The sequence below is a fragment of the Macrosteles quadrilineatus genome, unplaced genomic scaffold (assembly GCF_028750875.1).
Source record: "Macrosteles quadrilineatus isolate MER2022 unplaced genomic scaffold, UCM_ALF_1.0 Scaffold_8__2_contigs__length_117827958, whole genome shotgun sequence".
NCBI classification, from domain to species: Eukaryota; Metazoa; Arthropoda; class Insecta; order Hemiptera; family Cicadellidae; genus Macrosteles; species Macrosteles quadrilineatus.
Genome location: NW_026542601.1, coordinates 5,145,957 through 5,153,715, shown reverse-complemented (window position 1 = coordinate 5,153,715; position 7,759 = coordinate 5,145,957).

The following is a 7,759-nucleotide window of genomic DNA, read 5'->3' as shown; positions in this document are numbered from 1 at the left end:
TTTTTATTGCTGAAATTATTTGAGGTACATGTAACCTAAAAGTGTACATATGTTATAACAAAATAAAAGTGGTGGAAAATAGGTTAAAGTTACCCTAACCATTTCCATACCGCGTACGCTGAAAAATCCAGTCAACTTTCGACGGATAATAAAATTATGTTCCTTATCAATTCCCAAACTTTTTATTGCTGAAATTAGTTGAAGTACATGTAACCTAAAAGTGTACATATGTTATAACAAAATAAAAGTGGTGGAAAATAGGTTAAAGTTACCCTAATCATTTATATACCGCTCACTCTGGAAAAACGAGAAAACTTTCGACGGATAATAAAATTATGTTACATATCAATTCCCAAACTTTTTATTGCTGAAATTACTAGAGGTACATGTAACCTTAACGTGGACATATGTTAAAAGAAAATAAAAGTGGTGGAAAATAGGTTAAAGTTCACCTAATCATTTCCATACCGCGTACGCTGAAAAATCCAGTCAACGTTCGACGGATAATAAAATTATGTTCCTTATCAATTCCCAAACTTTTTATTGCTGAAATTAGTTGGGTTACATGTAATCTAAAAGTGTACATATGTTATAACAAAATGAAAGTGGTGGAAAATAGGTTAAAGTTACCCTAACCATTTCCATACCGCGTACGCTGAAAAATCCAGACAACTTTCGACGGATAATAAAATTATGTTCCTTATCAATTCCCAAACTTTTTATTGCTGAAATTACTAGAGGTACATGTAACCTTAAAGTGGACATATGTTAAAAGAAAATAAAAGTGGTGGAAAATAGGTTAAAGTTCACCTAATCATTTCCATACCGCGTACGCTTAAAAATAAAGTCAACTTTCGACGGATAATAAAATTATGTTACATATCAATTCCCAAACTTTTTATTGCTGAAATTAGTTGAGGTACATGTAATCTAAAAGTGTACACATGTTATAACAAAATAAAAGTGGTGGAAAATAGGTTAAAGTTCACCTAATCATTTCCATACCGCGTACGCTGAAAAATCCAGTCAACTTTCGACGGATAATAAAATTATGTTCCTTATCAATTCCCAAACTGTTTATTGCTGAAATTAGTTGAGTTACATGTAATCTAAAAGTGTACATATGTTATAACAAAATAAAAGTGGTGGAAAATAGGTTAAAGTTACCCTAACCATTTCCATACCGCGTACGCTGAAAAATCCAGACAACTTTCGACGGATAATAAAATTATGTTCCTTATCAATTCCCAAACTTTTTATTGCTGAAATTACTAGAGGTACATGTAATCTAAAAGTGTACATATGTTATAACAAAATAAAAGTGGTGGAAAATAGGTTAAAGTTCACCTAATCATTTCCATACCGCGTACGCTGAAAAATCCAGACAAATTTCGACGGATAATAAAATTATGTTCCTTATCAATTCCCAAACTTTTTATTGCTGAAATTACTAGAGGTACATGTAATCTAAAAGTGTACATATGTTATAACAAAATAAAAGTGGTGGAAAATAGGTTAAAGTTCACCTAATCATTTCCATACCGCGTACGCTTAAAAAAAAGTCAACTTTCGACGGATAACAAAATTATGTTCCTTATCAATTCCCAAACTTTTTATTGCTGAAATTAGTTGGGTTACATGTAATCTAAAAGTGAACACATGTTATAACAAAATAAAAGTGGTGGAAAATAGGTTGAAGTTCACCTAATCATTTCCATACCGCGTACGCTGAAAAATCCAGTCAACTTTCGACGGATAATAAAATTATGTTCCTTATCAATTCCCAAACTTTTTATTGCTGAAATTAGTTGAGTTACATGTAATCTAAAAGTGTACATATGTTATAACAAAATGAAAGTGGTGGAAAATAGGTTAAAGTTACCCTAACCATTTCCATACCGCGGAGTATGGAATAATAATGGAGTAATAATGTACCATAAGGAACATTATTATATTATCCGTCGAAAGTTGACTGGATTTTTCAGCGTACGCGGTATGGAATAGGTTAGGGTAACTTTAACCTATTTTCCACCACTTTTATTTTATTATAACATATGTACACTTTTAGATTACATGTACCTCAACTAATTTCAGCAATAAAAAGTTTGGGAATTGATAAGGAACATAATTTTGTTATCCGTCGAAAGTTGACTTTTTTTAAGCGTACGCGGTATGGAAATGATTAGGTGATCTTTAACCTATTTTCCACCACTTTTATTTTGTTATAACATATGTACACTTTTAGGTTACATGTACCTCAACTAATTTCAGCAATAAAAAGTTTGGGAATTGATAAGGAACATTATTATATTATCCGTCGAAAGTTGTCTGGATTTTTCAGCGTACGCGGTATGGAAATGGTTAGGGTAACTTTAACCTATTTTCCACTACTTTTATTTTGTTATAACATATGTACACTTTTAGGTTACATGTACCTCAACTAATTTCAGCAATAAAAAGTTTGGGAATTGATAAGGAACATTATTTTATTATCCGTCGAAAGTTGAGTGAGTTCTACAGATTGAATGGTAAGTAAATGGTTAGGGGAACTTTAACCTATTTTCCACCACTTTTATTTTGTTATAACATGTGTACACTTTTAGATTACATGTACCTCTACTAATTTCAGCAATAAAAAGTTTGGGAATTGATAAGGAACATAATTTTATTATCCGTCGAAAGTTGTCTGGATTTTTCAGCGTACGCGGTATGGAAATGGTTAGGGTAACTTTAACCTATTTTCCACCACTTTTATTTTGTTATAACATATGTACACTTTTAGGTTACATGTACCTCAACTAATTTCAGCAATAAAAAGTTTGGGAATTGATAAGGAACATAATTTTGTTATCCGTCGAAAGTTAACTTTTTTTTAAGCGTACGCGGTATGGAAATGATTAGGTGAACTTTAACCTATTTTCCACCACTTTTATTTTGTTATAACATATGTACACTTTTAGATTACATGTACCTCAACTAATTTCAGCAATAAAAAGTTTGGGAATTGATAAGGAACATAATTTTATTATCCGTCGAAAGTTGACTTTTTTTTAAGCGTACGCGGTATGGAAATGATTAGGTGAACTTTAACCTATTTTCCACCACTTTTATTTTGTTATAACATATGTACACTTTTAGATTACATGTAACTCAACTAATTCCAGCAATAAAAAGTTTGGGAATTGATATGTAACATAATTTTATTATCCGTCGAAAGTTTTCTCGTTTTTCCAGAGTGAGCGGTATATTAATGATTAGGGTAACTTTAACCTATTTTCCACCACTTTTATTTTGTTATAACATATGTACACTTTTAGGTTACATGTACCTCAACTAATTTCAGCAATAAAAAGTTTGGGAATTGTTAAGGAACATAATTTTATTATCCGTCGAAAGTTGACTAGATTTTTCAGCGTACGCGGTATGGAAATGGTTAGGGTAACTTTAACCTATTTTCCACCACTTTTATTTTGTTATAACATGTGTACACTTTTAGATTACATGTAACCCAACTAATTTCAGCAATAAAAAGTTTGGGAATTGGTAAGGAACATAATTTTATAACCCGTCGAAAGTTGACTGGATTTTTCAGCGTACGCGGTATGGAAATGGTTAGAAGAACTTTAACCTATTTTCCACCACTTTTATTGTCTTATCACATATGTCCACCTTAAGGTTACATGTACTTTAACTAATTTCAGCAATAAAAAGTTTGGGAATTGTTAAGGAACATAATTCTATTAGGTACCCGTCGAAGGTTGGCTGGATTTTTCAGCATAAGCGGTATGGAAGAGATTAGGGGAACTTTGACCTATTTTCCACCACTTTTTATTTTGTTATAACATATGTACACTTTTAGGTTACAATTTACATTGTTACAATTTAAGTTTACATATATACCTACCTCTATATGTATATAATTAATGTATATAATTAATATAATTATATAATTATATAATGTATATAATTAATATACATCTATAGATGTATATTAATTATAATATATAATAACTAGCTGACCCGGCGAACTTCGTATCGCCTAAGTTATAGGTTTCCCCTAAGACAGACCGATGGAAAACCCGGCAGACGTTGTCTGTTGTCTTGCCTTTGACTATTTTTAATTTAAGTACCGTTACGTTTAATTTTCAAGATGATCTCGTTCGCTACGCTCACTCACCTTTGGGTTGGAGCTCGTTCGCTACGCTCACTCACCTTTAGGTTGGAGCTCGTTCGCTGCGCTCACTTGCCTTCAGGTTAGATGTTCGCATCGCTCAATCACGTCCTGGTTGAAGTTCGTTCGCTACGCTCACTCACCTTTGGGTTGGAGCTCGTTCGCTACGCTCACTCACCTTTAGGTTGGAGCTCGTTCGCTGCGCTCACTTGCCTTCAGGTTAGCTCGTTCGCTACGCTAACTCGCTTCCAGGTTGAAGTTCGTTCGCTACGCTCACTCACCTTTTGGTTGCAAATTAGCTGTTGTCATAAATGTAAAAGAAATAATAGTGCTGCACCCTGTTGGTAATCCTTGTAACTTTAATGCTATTGAACATCATAGAACAGAACCAACTTGTTTAATTGAAACAGCTGTTAAGATTCAATAATTCCATTTCTCATAAGGTTAACATGGGAAACTCCAGAGCCACTGGGGCGGAGCCCTTTTAAGAATTTCGAAACGGGAAATAGTTTACTTCCTATTCGCATACCTACAGAATTTACACACCAAATTTCATAACGATCGGTGAAGTCGTTCCGGAGGAGTTTGCAGACAAACACTGTGACACGAGAATTTTATATATTAGAAGAAGATATAGTGTATATTGACATTTTGAAATAAAAAATTTATTTATACTGAGTTTTTATAGTTACTTTTATATTTTAAACAGTAGCTTTAGGTAGAAACGAGTCTATACATTATTTAGGTAATATATGTATATTGCGATAAAAGTAAATAACTATATAATTTTCCACTAGTATACTTTGTCGTAATACATTTATTATTTAAGTATATTCACTACTTAATAAATAAGTATAGCGAATTAGTTTTGGTTTGGAAATCTGTAAATTATCCGTAGTAGGTAGTTGCATATGCGAGGTCTTTTTTTTAACATCGACTGTACTACTCTAAGCTAGGCGGTATCTGATTGGTCGAGAGGGAGAAGAGGGGAAGTCGTTGTGGGAGGGGAAAAAATGTAGGGTCGACAGCTGGCGATAGCTGTCTTCACGGTCGTCCATGCCGATGCCAATGCCTTTATTTTTTTCACTTAGCAGGCTTGAGCATAACTGTTTGATCCTTTGATCATATATCATAACAACCACTTAACTGATGTTTATGAAAATGTAAATGTGACTGATTATTGCTGTGGCCGTGGTATTTTTATCATTACTTTCTAAAGCTCATTGTAATGTATCAAGGTACCTGAGGAGACCAAAATGTTTGAATTAACCAAATCAAACCACAAAAAAAAATGACACAGGTAAATTAATTAACTAACAGACATGTAAGCAAAATAATTTATTAGCAAAATTATAGTAATAACTATTAATTAAAAAAATATAAAAGGCTATGCTTAGCAGGTGGAAGAGCTGTTTTGATGGTATAAATTACAATAATGAAGTCCCTTTTTGATTGAATGCTATATAAAAACTCTAAACCTAGGAGTCAATGACAAAATAAGTTTATAAATGCTGGAAATGGTGTGAAGAGAAGATTATCCATGAAATTGACATACAACATAATTTACAATTTATGGGACCAATAATTGTTTCATGTTCTAAAATTATAAACTAACCAAAAGGGTAGGCCTATAAGATTACCAGATTCTGCTATATAGTTTTAGATAATTATATTATAATTACTCACTTAATATTTTTTTAAATTTTGCATTTTATATACTCACATAGTATAACAACTAGCCTATTCTAATTTTTTTTTAAACTAACAAATCTTTTTAAAAATATTTCTATCATTCTTGACTACGTTATATACAGTACTGTGAAGTAGACGTTAGATTTCCATGCCAAAGTTTTGTAGCCAGTTTAGAAACAAAAGAGAACAATTAGTTCAATGGAGCGCCATTGACAGAGTGGCAGATCTGTGATCCCGCTTTATTATACATAGAGTTTGATTATACCAAAGCAAAGGGTAACTTTTACAACACTTTTAACTAATTCATGGATGCCACCAGAGAGGAGAAGAGGCCCCCCCCCCGGAGCAGAGAAGATCAACAAATTATCTTTTGCATGGATCAAACATATTCGGCAACAAATATGGGCGACTAGATTAATTTTTGTGTGCAGTATCTCGTAAAAATCATTATCATTTAGTTTTTAGGGCCATAACTTTCAAAATAATTTTCAAGGAGGGTACCCAAACCCCTCTCTTTTCTGGACCCCATGGTAAGTAAGGGGCTAAGGTGAAGACTTCTTTACTTAGTCGTAAAAAGTTTTGACCGGTTTTGATTCGGTCAAAATTGGGTCAGGCCAAAATCAGATTGCTTTATAAACTATTGGAAATTATTATCATGCTTTATAAGCTATTGACCATATTATTATCATTGTTAGTGTTATTCAGAAGGCTGTTAATGTCTTCGGTCCAGTCCGTACTCTTGTACGGTGCGGAGGTGTGGGCAGACGCACTAAATAAGGAGGCATACAGGATGCGGCTCGCCCGAGTGCAGCGTCAGGCAGCACTGAGGGTAGCATCTGCCTACCGAACAGTGTCCGAGCCCGCCATCCTGGTGATTGCTGGAGTCATCCCCGTCAAACTTTTGGCGGCGGAGAGAAAGGCAATTTACCGGCGCCGTGGGGAGGACGAGGCACGAACAGAGGAACGCACCCGCACCTACCAGCTGTGGCAGGAGGGCTGGGAACAGGAGACACGGGGACTCTGGACCAGGCGACTGATACAGCAAGTCCAACCTTGGGTTGATCGGCGGTACGGAGAGGTAGACTTCTACCTCACCCAATTTCTGACGGGACACGGCTTTTTCCGGTCGTACCTGTTCAGGATGGGCAAAGCCGTGTCACCCGACTGCATATACTGCCCAGGCATTCTCGATGACGTGGAACATACATTTTTCCACTGCCAGCGCTGGGAAAGGCCCCGCCTGGAGGCTCAACAATTAATAGGACTGCTGTCGGTGGACACGGTCATACCGATTATGACGGAGGGTGAGGACAATTGGACCTGTGTGTCACATTATATCCAGGGTATTCTCCGCGCCAAGAAGATCGACCTTGACCGGGATGCGGTTGTAGGTCATTAAGAATCGAAATGCCAGAAACGGTGCGAGCCCTGAAGGCTTAGGTCACATGTTGGCCTGACTTGAAGTAATGTGACAAACAATTCCAGGTCTGTGTCCAACAGAGTAGAGGGGTTTTTTTTTAGTGAGTAGTCTGACAATTTTCAGGAGTCTCACACTACAGGCTGGCTACCTGTGTGCGTAAAAGCATTTTCCCTCCTCTCCCTAAAAAAAAAAAAAAAAAAAGTGTTATTCATAATCATTTTGCATTTTTATGTCATAGTGTTGATTAATGATTGATTGTATTTATGTAATTGTTGATGAAATGTTGTTTTGTTGTATGGTTTCTAAGTCAGTCTTGAAGTTTATATAATCTTTTTTTACAATCTTAACTGATTGTTATTATTGAAAATGGCATTGCCGTGAAAAAAAAATAAATATTGATTTCTTAAATAATGATAAATTTTTCTGGTGGCACCCTTGAAATCAGTAAAAAAAACTGGTTACAGACTGTCCAAGTT